We start from the raw sequence: 16,071 nt of genomic DNA, 5'->3' as shown, positions 1-16,071 counted from the left end.
CTTTTGCATTCCAGTCCCCTATGGTGAAAAGGCCATCTTTTTTGGTGTTAGTTCTAGAAGGTCTTGTAGGTCTTCATAGAACCATTTAACTTCAGCTTCAGCGTTAGTGGTTGGCTCACAGACTTGGAATACTGTGATATTGGATGGTTTGCCTTGGAAGTGAACAGAGATCAGTCTCTCGCTTTTGAGATTGTACCCAAGTACTGCATTTTGAACTCTTCTGTTGACTATGAGGGCTACTCCATTTCTTCTAAGGGATTCTTGCCCACAGTAGTAGATATAGTGGTCATCTGAATAAAATTCGCCCATTCCAGTCCATTATAGTTCACTGATTTCTAAAATGTCGACATTCACTCTTGCCATCTCCTGTTTGACAACGTCCAATTTATCTTGATTCGTGGAACATTCCAGGTTCCTATGAAATATTGTTCTTTACAGCACTGGACTTTACTTCTGATGTATAGTCATAAGGGATTTGATGTAGATCATACATGAATGCTCTAGTGGTTTTCCCTACTTTCTTCAATTTAAGCCTGAGTCTTTTAGTAAGGAGATCATGATCTGAGCCACAGTCAGCTCCAGGTCTTGTTTTTGCTGACTGTATGGAGCTTCTCCATTTTGGCTGCAAAGGATACAATCCATCTGATTTTGGTATTGACTATCTGGTGATGTCCATGTGCAGAGTTGTCTCTTGTATTGTTGGAAGAGGGTGTTTGCTATGACCGTGTGTGTTCTGGTGGCAAAACTCACAAAGATAAACTCAAAATGGATTAAAGACATAAATGTAAAACACTATAAAACTTAGAGGAAACACACTTTGATCTGAATCACAGTATTTTTTTTGATCCACCAACTAGAGCACTGAAAATGAAAATGGGACCTAATTAAACCTCAAAGTTGAAGCAGAGGAAATCATCAATAAGATAAGAAGACAACCCTCAGAATGGGATAAAATATGTGCAAACAAAGCAACAGGCAAAGGAAAAAATCTCCAAAGTATATAGACAGCTCATGCAGCTCAGTATTAAAGAAACAAACAACCCAATCAAAAAATGGTTGGGACACCTAGGTAGACACCTCTCCAAAGAAGATGTACAGATGGCCGAAAGGCACATGAAAAGATGCTCAACGTCATTGGAGAAATGCAAATCAAAACTACAATGAGATATCACCTCGCACCGATCAGAATGGCCTTCAGTAAAAAATCTATAAACAGGGCTTCCTTGGTAGTGCAGTGGTTAAGACTCCAACTCACAATGCACGGGACGCGGGTTCAATCCTTATTCTGGAAAGATTCCACGCGCCTTGGAGCAACTAAGCCTATTCACACGACTATGGAGCCTGAGCTCTAGTGCTTGTCAGTCACAGCTACTGAAGCCCAAGCGCCCTGACCCCATGGCTCTGCCACAAGAGAAGCCACCACAATAAGAAGCACACACACTGCAACAAAGAGCGGCCCACACCGCCACAGCCAGAGAAAGGCTGCCAAAAGCAGAGGATGCAGCATAAACAAAATGCAAATAAATATCTTTAAAAGAGAGCAATTTCAAAAAGTCTATAAATAACAAATGCTGGAGAGTGGATGGAGGAACCCCCTTGCACTGTTGGTGGAATTGTAAATTGATACAGCTACTGTGGTGAACAGTATGAAGGCTCCTTAAAAAATTAAAACATATGACCCAGCAATCCCACTACTGGACATACATCCAAGACACATGTACCCCGACGTTCACTGCAGCACTGTTTACAAAAGCCAGGATGTGGAAACAACCTAAATGTCTAAATCAGATGAACGGGTGAAGAAGATGTACTACATACATGCAACGGGATATTACTCAGCCACTAGAAGGAGCAAAATGGCCATTAGTAGAAACACGGGCGGACCCAGAGTCTGTCACACAGAGTGAAGTAAAGTCAGAAGGAGGAAAACAAATACTGTATATTAATGCATACACATGCGATCAGAAAAATAGTATAGATGAACCTATTTCTAAGGCAGGAATAGACACAGACTTAAAGAATGGACCTACAGACATGGGGTGGGGGTGACAAGCTGGGGGGAGATTGGGACTGACCAATACGCACTGCATGTGTAAAACAGATAGCTAGTGGGAAGCTGCAGTATAGCACAGGGACCTCAGTTTCACGCTCTGTGGAGACCGAGAGGTGGGATGGTAGTGGGTGGGAGCTCCAAGAGATAGGGGAGCTCCAAGTGTTTGGCTGCTCAGTCGTATCCGACTCTTTGCAACCCCATGTACTAAAGCCCACCAGGCTCCTCTGTCCATGGAGATTCTCCAGGAAAGAATACTGCAGTGGGTTGCCATGCCCTCCTCTAGGGGATCTTCCCAACTCAGGGATCGAACCCAGGTCTCCCACACTGCAGGTGGATCCTTTACCATCTGAGCCACCAGGGAAGTCCAAGAATTCTGGAGTAGGTAGCCTATCCTTTCTCCAGGGGATCTTCCCAACCCAAGGATGAAACTGGGGTCTCCTGCATTGCAGCTGGATTCTTTACCAGCTGAGCTACCAAGGAAGCCTGACAAAGGGGATACATGTGCATATGACTGATTCACTTCATTGAAGAGAAGAAACTAACACAATACTGTAAAGCAATTATATTAATAAAAAAAGGCCCAAATAGAAGGAGTGCAGGCCTTGAACACACCCTGACCCTCATCAGCATCTTCATCTTTGCTACATAAAACTCCTCACAAAATCCTTCTGGGTTGAGACACTTGGTTCTGAAGGCATGGAACTGCTGTGTCCCCCTTTGCCTGGCAAAGCAATGAAGCTATTCTTTCTACTTCACCCAAAACTCTTGTCTTCAACATCCAATTCAGCACTGGGGCACAGAGGCTGGATTTTCGACATCAAAAGCACTAGAAATTCAAAATGTATTCATGATTAAAAACTCTGAAAATTAGTAGGACAACTTCTACAATCTGGCAAAGAGCATCCACAGGTAATATCATACTTAATGATAAAATATTGGCCACTTTGCCGCTAACATCAGCAAAAACAATTCCCATTCTCAGTATTTCTTTCCAACATTTTACCACAGTTCAAACTGTTAACATAAGGCAAAGAAAAGAAGTAAAAGATATGATAGAAAGCCCAGAGATACACCCATGCACATATGGTCACCTAATCTATGACAAACGAGGCAAGAATATACAGTGGAGACAAGAAAGTCTCTGTAATAGTGGTACTGGGAAAAACGGACAGCTACATGGTAAACAAATGAACTTAGAATACTCCCTCACGCTGTACACAAAGGTAAACTCAAAGTGGATTAAAGACTTGAACTCAAGGCCAGACACTATGAAACTCTTAAGAGGAAATCAAACTCTTATGTTAGGAAATCACAGACACAACATTCTCTGATACAAGTCACAGCAAGATTCTTTTTTGAGCCACCTTCTAGAGTAATGAAAATAAAAACAAAAATAAACAGATAGGACCTAATGAAACTTAAAAGTTTTTGCACAGCAAAGGAAACCATAAAAAAGATGAAATAGCAACCCGCAGAATGAGAGAAATATGTGCAAATGCAGCAACTGATAAAAGGATTAATCTCCAAAATATACAAACAGCGAATGCAGCTCTATGTAGACAACTCAATCAAAAAATAGGTGGAAGACATGCAGATGGCCAAAAAACATAAGAAAAGATGTTCTACATCACTAATTACTGCTGCTAAGTCACTTCAGTCGTGTCCGACTCTGTGTGACCCCAAAGACGGAAGCCCACCAGGCTCCCCCGTCCCTGGGATTCTCCAGGCAAGAACACTGGAGTGGGTTGCCATTTCCTTCACTAATTACTAGAGAAATGAAAATCAAAACTACAGTGAGGTACCACCTTACACAAATCAGAATTGTCATTATTTAGAAATCTACAAACAATAAATACTGGAGAGGGTGTGGAGAAAAGGGAACCCTCTTGCACTGACAGTGGAAATGCAAATTGATATAACTACTATGGTGAACAGAGAAGACTCTTGGGAGTCCCTTGGACTGCAAGGAGATCCAACCAGTCTATCCTAAAGGAGATCAGTCCTGAATATTCATTGGAAGGACTGATGCTGAAGCTGAAACTCCATTGATTTGGCCACCTGATGTGCAGAACTGACTCATTTGAAAAGACCCTGATGATGCTGGGAAAGACTGAAGGCAGGAGGAGAAGGGGATGACAGAGGATGAGATGGTTGGATGGCATCATCAACTCAATGGACATGAGTTTGAGTAAACTCCGGGAGATGGTGATGGACAGAGAGGCCTGGCATGCTGCAGTCCACAGGGTTGCAGAGTCAGACACGACTGAGCACCTGAACTGAACTGATGGAGAAGAGTATAGAAGTCTCTTGAAACACTAAAAATAGAACTATGATATGACCTAGCAATTTCACTACTGGACATACTCTGAGAGAAAACAGTAATTCCAAAAGACACATGAAACCCAGTGTTCATGGAGCACTATTAACAACAGCCAGGACATGGAAGCAACCTTAATTTTCCACGAATAGCCAGAGGAATAAATAAAGATGTGGTGGTTGCTGGCATTCAGTCCCTGAGTTGTGTCTGACTCTTGCTATTGACAGTTCATGCAGCCCCATGAGCTGCAGCACACCAGGCTTCCCAATCCTTCACTATCTCCTAGAGTTCGCTCAAAAAGATGTGGGACATATGTCTAATGGAATATTATTGCTGTTTAGTTGCTAAGTTGTGTCTGATTCTTTTCAGATCCCCTGGACTGTAGCCCACTATGCTCCTCTGTCCATGGGATTTGCCAGGCAAGAATACTGGAGTGGGTTGACATTTCCTTCTTCAGAGGATCTTCTTGAGCCAGGGATCAAACCTATGCCTCCTGCACTGGCAGACAGATTCTTTACCACTGAACCACCAGGGAAGACCACTATGGAATATTCCTCAGCCATAAAAAGGAATAAAGTTGGGTCATTTGTGGAGATGTGAATGAACCTGGAGACTGTCATACAGAGTGAAATAAGTCAGAAAGAAGAAAACAAATATCATATAGTAATGGGAATGTGTGGAATCTAGTTTAACAGTATGAGTGAGTGAAGTCGCTCAGTCTTGTCTGACTCTTTGCGACCCCATGAACTGCAGCCTACAAGGCTTCTCTGTCCATGGGATTTTTCTAGGCGAGAGTACTGGAGTGGGGTGCTGCTGGTGCCAGATGGCAAAGAGAACAGGTCTGGACCGCAACGACATAGAAGCCTGAGAAAAGAATTAAGGAGTAAAGAATGGGGTCGAGAGGACTGAATGCTCGTGAGGCAAATCATCGACTTTATTGAAAAGGGCCAGGGTTTTTATACAAAGTGAGACAGGGAACAGGGTACATAAAAATACCAAGTCATTTACCAGGTTAGTTATTGCATCTATAGAAGATTACACAGGCTTGTTTGCTTTCTAAGACAAGCTTGGCATTTAGACTAATGCTCACAAGATAAGAAAAACTAGTCCGCAGGCTATAAAGATTAGGGGGTACATTCTTAATCTATTTTAAGAGATAAGGAGAACATACCTACATAAATTTGGGGGAATAAACAAGAAACCTAGCAAAGGATTATTTGCTCTGTTTTTCTCCAGGAAGAACAAATAAGGCCTGGTAAATGTTTTATGACTCTCTTAAGGGGTGGCGGGACAGGGAACAGTACTTACAAGGCATTCCCAGGGCCAATATTTGGGGCCTCGTTCAGGCCGGCTCCCCGCAGGGTGCCATTGCCTTCTCCAGGAGATCTTCCCAACCCAGGGACTGAACCTGGGTCTCCGGAATTGTAGGCAGACGCTTTACAGTCTGAGCCACCAGGGAAGTCCTAACAGTTTAACAGTGTAGATAATCTTATTTGCAAAGCAGAGGGAGAGAGGCAAGGACACAGAGAACAAGTGTATGGACACCAAGGTGGGAGGGTGCTGGGATGAAGGGAAGACAGGGGTTGGCAAATACACAGTACTGATTACTATGCATAAAACAGGCGACTAATGAGAACCTTCTGCTCAGCTCAGAGAACTCTACTCAGTGCTCTGTGGTGACTTACATGGAAAGGAAATTTAAAAAAAGAGGGGATATATGTATACATGCAACTGATTCACTTTGCTATATAGCAAAAACTAACACAACATTATAAAGCAACTATATTCCTATATAGATTAATTTAAAACATTAAAAAGTTGTAGCATTTGAGAAGGAAGCAAAACTGTTTTCAGATCACATAGCAGTTTACACAGATATCTTAGGAACTGACAAATTGACAAAACTATTAGAACCAGAAGGTGAATCTGACAAGGTCTTAGGATTCAAGGTTAATATATAACAATTATTTGCATTTTTATACAAAAGCACATAGTTATAGATTTGAATTTATATAATAAATTCAAATATAATAGTAGTTAATGAGGAAGCAGTGGAAACAATGTCAGACTTTATTTTTTTTGGGCTCCAAAATCACTGTGGATGCTGATTGCAGCCATGAAATTAAAAGACACTTACTCCTTGGAAGGAAAGTTATGACCAACCTAGATAATATATTAAAAAGCAGAGACATTATTTTGCCAACAAAGGTCCGTCTAGTCAAGGCTATGGTTTTTCCAGTGGTCTTGTATGGATGTGAGAGTTGGACTGTGAAGAAAGCTGATCGCCGAAGAATTGATGCTTTTGAACTGTGGTGCTGGAGAAGACTCTTGAGAGTCCCTTGGACTGCAAGGAGATCCAACAAGGAGATCCAACCGGTCCATTCTAAAGGAGATCAATCCTGGGTGTTCATTGGAAGGACTTATGCTAAAGCTGAAACTCCAATACTTTGGCCACCTCACGCGACGAGTTGACTCACTGGAAGAGATTCTGATGCTGGGAGGTATTGGGGGCAGGAGGAGACGGGAGGACAGGAGGACTGACTCGATGGACATGAGTTTGCGTGAACTCTGGGAGTTGGTGATGGACAGGGAGGCCTGGCGTGCTGTGATTCATGGGGTTGTAAAGAGTCGGACACAACTGAGCGACTGAACTGAACTGAACTGAAAGTATATGCAAACAAACACAGTATAAGGCAGAAATAAATGGAATGATAGAAGCTCTATGGCTGGCAACCAAGCATATGTAAACGAATTGAACATCAACAGACAACAGGAAAATGCAAAGCAAAACCACAATGGGATGTCATTACATACCCAAAGAACATTTTAATTAAAAAAAGAAACACACAACAGTAATATCAAGTTCAGGTGAGGATGCTGACCAGCTGGAACTCTCATAAACTGTTGGTGAAAATACGAACTGATCCAGCCACCCTGGAAACAACTTGATGGTTTCTGATAACGTTCTGTATATATCCACCATACAACCCAGAAATCCTATTTCTAGATATTTACTTGGGAGAAGTAAACACTTACATTCATACTTAAAAAAAATGTATGTGAATTGTTACAGTTGCTTTACTGATAATCCTTCAAGTCTGGAAATAAGTCAACTCTACTTCAAAAATAAATGGATTCGTAAACTGTGGTCTGTCCATACAAAGAAATATTACTCAGCAATATAACAGAATTAACTGCTGATCCAAACAATATGTCAAAGACTCCAGTCAAGAAAACCAGACTCAGGAGGCTATCCACAGAATGATTCTACTTATGGGACTCCCTGGAGGAAGCAAAAGTATAGTGACAGACACAAAAGACTCCAAATAGCCAAGACCATCTTGAAAAATAAAAGCAGAACTGAAGGAATCAGGCTCTATTACTTCAGACTATACTACAAAACAGTATGGTACTGGCACAAAAGCGAAAATACAGATCAATGGAAAAAGGATATAAAGTCAAGAGACAAATCCACATATGTATGGTGACCTAATCTATGACAAACAAGGCAAGGATAAACAGTGGAGAAAAGATAATCTGTTTAATAACTGGTGCTGGGAACACTGAACAGCTACATGTAAATTAATGAGATTAGAACACTCCCTAACACCACTACTCAAACTCTAAATGGATTAAAGACCTAAACATAAGACCAGATACTATAAAACTTAGTGGAAAACATAGGAAAAAACACTCCTTGACATAAACAGCAGCAATATCTTTTTTGATCCACCTCCTAGAGTAATGAAAATAAAAACAAAAGTAAACAAATGAGACCTAATTAAACTCAAAAGCTTCTGCACAGCAAAGGAAACCATCAAAAAAAAAAAAAACCCACAAAAAACAAAAAGAAAACCCACAGAATGAGAGAATATATTTGCAAACGAAACAGACAAGGGACTAGTCTCCAAAATATACAAACAATTCACACAGCTCAAGATCAAAGAACAACAACAAAAAATCAAATCGAATGGGCGGAAGATCTTAATAGACCTTTCTCCAAAAAGACACACAGACAGACAACCAAGAGGCACAAGAACGTGAGCTCAGGATCACAAATTACTAGAGAGGTGCAAATGAAAACTACAATGAGGTGCCACCTCACACTGGTTAGAATGGCCACCATCAAAAACATCTACAAATAATAAATGCTGGAGAGGATGTAGAGAAAAGGGAGCCCTCCTACACTGTTGGTGGGAATGGATTAATAAGTTGGGACATCCACTATGGTGAATAGTACAGAGGTTCCTTAAAAAACAAAAAACAGAATTACCATTTGATCCAGCAATCCCACTCCTGGGTATAAATCCAGAGAAAACCACAGTTCAAAAGGATACATGCACCTCAATATTCACTGCGGCACTATTTACAATAGCCAAGACACGGAAGCAATCTAAATGTCCATCAACGGAGGAATGGATAATGAAGATGCGGTACATATATACAGTGGAATATTACTCATCCATAAAAAAGAATGCAATAATGCATATGCAGCACATAGATGGACCTAGAGACTGTCATACTGAGTAAGTCAGACAAATATCAAACGATATCACTAATATATAAAAAAAATGGTACAAATGAACCTATTTACAAAGCAGAAATTGAGTCACAGATGTAGATAACAAACAAGGTTACCAAGGGAAAAAGGGACTGGAATAAACTCGGAAATTGGGATGAACATATATATACACTATTGTATTTGAAATAGATAACTAATAGGAACCTACTGTATAGCACAGGGAAATCTACACAATACTCTAACAATCTGTTAGGAACAGAATCTTAAAAAGAGTGGATATATACAACTGTTTCACTTCACTGTACAGTAAAAATGAAAAGAACACTGTAACTCAACTACACTCCAATTTAAAAAAAATAAAAACTAAAACAGGATAAAAAACTATAGAGACAGAAAATAGGTCAGCTGTTGACTGGCATTGGAGGGAGGGGTTTACTACAAAGGAGCATGAGAGAGTTTGGGCAGGCACATTATGGAATGGTTCTGTCTTGATAGTGATGGCAATCGCGTGACTATGTCTCTGTTAAAACTCAGAACAGTACACTAAGAAGGGTAAACTCTGCTGTATGTAAGTAAATATGTAAGTTACACCTTAATAAACTCAACCAAAATATTCTCTTTCTACAAATTAGCAAAAAACAGCTAGCCCATGAAGTTTTTTAAGTATATATTTTAAAAGACTCTCAAAGAATGCTTATTCAAATGAATTCAATCATTAAAGCATTTACATGTAAAGGTAGAAGAAAGAACTTTGAGGCTATTAAACTAGAAGGGGAAGAACTTTACAGATAAAATACCCCTCCTCAGCATAGTGAACGTGACCACAGCACTGCAGAAGTCCCTCCTTTTCCACACAGTATGTTTACTATTATCTCTTAATATAAACTGGTCCTAAGGGACATCACAGTTCACCTGCCAGGGAACTGACACTTAACCATACTGCAATCCTGTAGGAAATTCTCTCTGTACAGTATATCGCGCAGTCGTGTTTGTGTGGGCTCAGTCGTGTTCTACTCTTTGCGACCCTATGGACTGTAGCCTGCCAGGCTCCTCTCTGCATGAGATTTTACAGGCAAGGATACTGGAGTGAGTTGCCATTTCCTTCTCCAAGGGATCCTCCCGACCCAGGGATCAAACTCACATCTTCCATATTGCCTGCACTACAGGCAGAGTCTTTACCACTGAGCCACCAGAGAAGCCGCAATATTACCGAAAGCAATTACTATGAACTGAGAGTATTGTTAGTGGAGGGCAGGTTTCTATCATATTTCTAAAAGCACCACATCCATGAGCAGGCAACATATTATTAAAAAAGAAATGTTAAGAATATAAGATAAGAACAAATATGTATCAGTAATTATTATACATACCAACATTCAGTTCAGTTCAGTCGCTCAGTCGTGTCCGACTCTTTGCGACCCCATGAATCACAGCACCCCAGGCCTCCCTGTCCATCACCAACTCCCGGAGTTCACTCAAACTCATGTCCATCCAGCCGGTGACGCCATCCAGCCATCTCATTCTCTGTCATCCCCGTCTCCCCCCGCCCCCAATCCCTCCCAGCATCAGTCTTTTCCAGTGAGTCAACTAGTCACATGAGGTGGGTCTTAACAATTATCAATTCTCCTCTGAAAACTCACTGATGTTGGTTAGAATATAAGTTCAGTGTTGGTTAAAGAGTCCCTCAAAACTGGACAGCTCCCATCTTTCTTCACAAGAAATCACATCTTTGATCCAGTTTATATATTTCAGTGGCCAAAATTTGGCTCCCAAGTGTGTAGCTGTCTCTTCACTCATCTAAGTTATGATTGTGTTCTTCTGAAACTAGAGATTCATTTCAGCAAACTAGAGAAAGACGCAATTGCGTATGTATAGCAGGTGATGGAATTCCAACTGAGTTATTTCAAATCCTGAAAGATGATGTTGTTAAAGTGATGCACTCAATATGCCAGCAAATTTGGAAAACTCAGCAGTGGCCACAGGACTGGAAAAGGTCAGTATTTATTTCAACCCCAAAGAAAGGCAATGCCAAAGAATGCTCAAACTATCGCACAATTGCACTCATCTCACATGGACTTCCCTGGTGGCTCAGATGGTAAAGCGTCTGCCTACAGTGTGGGAGACCTAGGTTCAATCCCTGGGTCAGGAAGATCCTCTGGAGAAGGAAATGGCAACCCACTCCAGTACTCTTGCCTGGAAAATCCCATGGACGGAGGAACGTAGTAGGCTACAGTCCATGGGGTCGCAAAGAGTCGGACATGGCTGAGTGATTTCACTTCACTTCACTTCTTCACATGCTAGCAAAGTAATGCTCAAAATTCTCCAAGCTAGGCTTCAACAGTATGTGAACCGAGAACTTCCAGATGTTCAAGCTGGATTTAGAAAAGGCAGAGGTCAAATTGCCAACATCTGCTGGATCATAGGAAAAGCAAGAGAATTTGTTGGGAAAGGAGTATGTCAAGGCTGTATATTGTCAATCAGCTTATTTAACTTATATGCAGAATACATCATGAGAAATGCTGGGCTGGATGAAGCTCAAGCTGCAACCAAGATTGCAGGGAAAAATATCGATAACCTCAGATATGCAGATGACACCATCCTTATGGCAGAAAGTGAAGAGGAACTAAAGAGTCTCTTGATGAAGGTGAAAGAGAAGACTGAAAAAGCTGGCTTAAAACTCAACAGTCAAGAAACAAAGATCATGGCATCTGGTACATCACTTCTCAGCAAAGAGATGGGGAAACAATGGCAACAGTGATAGATTTTATTTTCTTGGGTTCTAAAATCACTGCAGATGGTGACTGCAGCAATGAAATTAAAATGCCTGCTCCTTGGAAGAAAAGCTATGACAAACCTAGACAGCGTATTAAAAAGCAGAGATATTACTTTGCTGACAGAGGCCCATATAGTCAAAGCTATGGTTTTTCCAGTAGTCATGTATGGATGTGAGAGTTGGACTATAAAGAAAGCTGAGTACCAAAGAATGGATGCTTTTGAGCTGTGGTGTTGGAGAAGACTCTTGAGAGTCCCTTGGACAGCAAGGAGATCCAACCAGTCAATCCTAAAGGAAACCAGTCCTGAATATTCATTGGAAGGACTGATATTGACATTGAAGCTCCAACAGTTTGGCCACCTGATGCCAAGAGCCGACTCACTGGAGAATATCCTCATGCTGGGAAAGATTGAAGGCAGGAGGGGAAGAGGATGACAGAGGAACAGATGGTTGGATGGCAACACTAACTCAATGGAGATGAGTTTGAGCAAGCTCCAGGAGATGGTGAAGGACAGGGAAGCCTGACATGCTGCAGTCCATGGGGTGGCAGAGTTGGACACAACTGAGCTACTGAACACCAACAAATAGCACTTGTGAATGTAATACTATTTTCTTTCATTCATTCATCCATCCATCCAACCAAATGTTTGTTTAGTGTCTTCTGTGAGCCAATGACATTTGTGAATACTCACAACAGTAAGTTCATCTAACGATTTATATTGTGCTTGGGACAGTGTTAGGCATTGTATTAATAAATCACCCTTTACAAACAGCCAGTGAGGACGCTGAAGCACAGAGAGGCTAATCTGTCCAAGGTCACACAGGCGGTAAGTGGCACAAGCAGAACGCAAACCTAGACATCTGACTTGGAAACCGCCACTGTCTTCTGATAAACCTGGAGAAACAGATAGGGACCAGGTCCAGCACAAGGCCGGGCACTTCACAGGATGATGCTTGGATTTTTTTAAAGGTAATATAAAGAAACTAAGGGTTTTCTCCAGAGGACTTTTCACAGCCCCATTTGTGTTTCCACGTGATGGGTCCTGCAGCAACACGGAGGATGGCAGGAAGGGCCTGATGCACACATTTATTATCTCACGGTTCTGGAGGCCAGAAGTATAAGATGGGTGCACAGGGCTAAATTCCTTCTGGAGACACCTGGAATAATAATAATTCCAATTTCAAGTGGTGCCTTCCCTCCATCTGTACAGCACACCAACATAATGGAGTTTTTCTTCTCAGCCTCCTGCCACCACACAAGAGCCCTGTGATGACGCTGGGCCCCCTGGATAGCCCAGGATCATCTTCCTATCAAAGACCCTCACCCTATTCTTACCTGCTGTGTAAGGTGCTGCATTGCTGGGCTTTGGGAACTGGGCTGCAGACATCTTCAGGGGACCATGTATCAGCCTACTGCAACCGCACATGTGTGCTTTAGTGACTGGGGGATGGGAAGACACAGGAAACCCAAGGGTTCAGTCAGTTAGGTTCAGTTCAGTCGCTCAGTCGTGTCCGACTCTCCGCAACCCGATGAATCACAGCACGCCAGGCCTCCCTGTCCATCACCAACCCCTGGAGTTCACTCAAACTCATGTCCACAGAGTCGGTGATGCCATCCAGCCATCTCATTTTCTGTTGTCCCCTTCTCCTCCCGCCCCCAACCCTTCCCAGCATCAGAGTCTTTTCCAGTGAGTCAACTCGTCGCATGAGGTGGCCAAGGTATTGCAGTTTCAGCTTTAGCATCAGTCCTTCCAATGAACACCCAGGACTGATCTCCTTTAGGATGGACTGGTTGGATCTCCTTGCAGTCCAAGGGACTCTCAAGAGTCTTCTCCAACACCACAGTTCAAAAGCATCAATTCTTCGGCGATCAGCTTTCTTCACAGTCCAACTCTCACATCCATACATGACCACGGGAAAAACCATAGCCTTGACTAGACGGACCTTTGTTGGCAAAGTAATGTCTCTGCTTTTTAATATACTATGTTATTATGTTACAAAACAACTGACTGGTCAACATGTGACATTCATTGCATACACCTCAATGCTGAATATATTCCCCTTTCTTTTTTTTTTTTCCTTTTCTGAATTTTAGGCAGGTGGTTTGATTTCAAGTAAAAACTATTAAATGGCACCATGACGCCTTTCAGATCACAGTTCTGCTATTTCCCCTGCCAGGACCTTTTAGCAAAAGCCTTCCTAAACAGATTGCAGCTCCCAGGAGCATTTGCATTTTATATTAGAACAGAGAAGGGAGACTAAGAATTCACATAAAGATATGAATTTATAATGATAGCAGACTCGACCCCCTTGGGGAGATATCTGAAGCAATATTTAGACAAAGTCAGATAAAAACATAATTATGACAAAATTTTAATATCTTGCAACTTTGGGGTGATAGTGATTATCTCATCCAAACCTCTCCCTCATATTTTTACTTTTTTGTTTTTGAGTAATTTGTTTAAAAGTACACGTTCTGTTTCAAGTATGTGTTCTTTCTTTGAAACAACAAAAAGTACCTGTTTGAAGAAAAAGTCATTCACTCATTTTGTTCTCATAAAAGTTTAATAGAAGCCAACTAAAGTTTAAGATCTCCCAGAGGACAAATAAAGATATTTCTCAGCAAATGTAGAATTGCAATTTTCATTGGTGCTGGGGGATTTTACACACAAACGCAATTTTATTTTACATTTAAAAGAGGTGAGTAAATAGACAAATCAATTTTAGCTGTTCTGAAATTTCATACTGGGTCATTAATTTTAAAGATGGGACTTTGGTAATAGTTAAAAGAACAGAGGCCCAAGGGTAAAGACTGAGAATGTGAAGTGAAAGTCGCTCAGTCGTGTCCGACTCTTTGCCACCCCATGGACTATACAGCCCATGGAATTCTCCAGGCCAGAATACTAGAGTGGGTAGCCTTTCCCTTCTCCAGTGATCTTCCCAGCACAGGAACTGAACCCAGGTCTCCCACATGCAGGCTGATTCTTTACCAACTGAGCTATCAGGGAAGCCCTAAAGACTGAGAATAATCACTTTCAAAATTCTGACTTATCAGTAGCCTCGGATGAGAACCAAGAGGGATCTAAACCAGGTTCCTTCTGACATTCTATATTTCTTGTCTGCACAGGAATTCATCTGGAATTCCCTGCTGTAATTACACCACCCTCTCCTCTTCTTTCCGGAACACTGCTTACCCTAATGGATTCTGATAAAACCAAGCAGATAAAATAAAGACCTGTCCTCGCATCTAGTTGTAGAAACAAAGATGTAATACTCTGTACAAAAATAAAATTGGCACGTAAATGCAGCACTTAAACATACATTTAGAATAGAGTAGAATCAGAGACAGGTTTTCCCATAGGAGTTGAGACAAATAATTACAATAATTAAAAGTTTCTCAAGGGGAATCTTCCTTCATACCTTTCCCGCCTGCCAACATTCAATAAAATATTTACCCCAAGTTAAGTAAGTATTTTACTGTTTCTTTTAAGATAACTATCAATTATAAAGTTCTGCCATCCTGGGAAAAATGGCTTTGGAAAACATTATAAAGAAGCTCTGCTAAGTAAGTTCTTTAAGCCTCAGTTTCAGTTCAGTTCAGTTCAGTCGCTTAGTCATGTCCTACTCCTTGTGACCCCATGAATCACAGCACGCCAGGCCTCCCTGTCCATCACCAACTCCCGGAGTTCACTCAAATATAAAATAAGTTTATGGGTTATTGTATGACAATGTATATAAAGCAATTGACAGTTTCAAGCACAAAAAAATTCCTTCTAGGCTAAGATGGAACGCTGATTTACATTAATGAAGTAAGTTTAACTTTTAGTTTTTTTACACTCTAGTTAATTTCCTGTATCTGGCTTTGAGAGCAAAGAACTGGTCCCTGCAAAATCTTTTTGCACTATATACTTACACTACATGATTGCGTTGTTTACTTTCAACTTATACACTGTTATATGTCCATTATATCTCAGTAAAACTGGAAACAATTAGTAAAATAAAACTGATCACGGAGTAAAGAAATGAAAAAGCTTAAGTTACTCAGACTCCTTGCTGAATAAACACATGCTTTTAATTTTAATTTTAGCTATAGACAGTAAGGGGCTTCCCTGGTGGCTCAGCTGGTAAAGAATTTGCCTGCAATACAGGAGACCTGAGTTCCAACCCCGGGTTGGGAAGATCCCCTGGAGGGCATGGTAACCCACTCTAGTATTTTTGCCTAGAGAATCCCAACAGACAGAGGTGCCTGGCAGGCTGCAGTTCATGGGATCACAAAGAGTCGGACACAACCGAGCAACTAAGCACAGCAGCATAGACTGTAAACTCATTGATCTTATACCGGGATTGTTCAGTGAATACCTGGGATAACATTTAAATCCAGTTGGTTCATTTTTTTTTTTAAAGAG

This window comes from Moschus berezovskii, chromosome 24 (genome assembly GCF_049115385.1).
Source record: "Moschus berezovskii isolate FMDL1 chromosome 24, NW_MosBer_1.0, whole genome shotgun sequence".
NCBI classification, from domain to species: Eukaryota; Metazoa; Chordata; class Mammalia; order Artiodactyla; family Moschidae; genus Moschus; species Moschus berezovskii.
The sequence above is the reverse complement of the archived record's forward strand: the minus strand, read 5'-3'. Positions refer to the sequence as shown.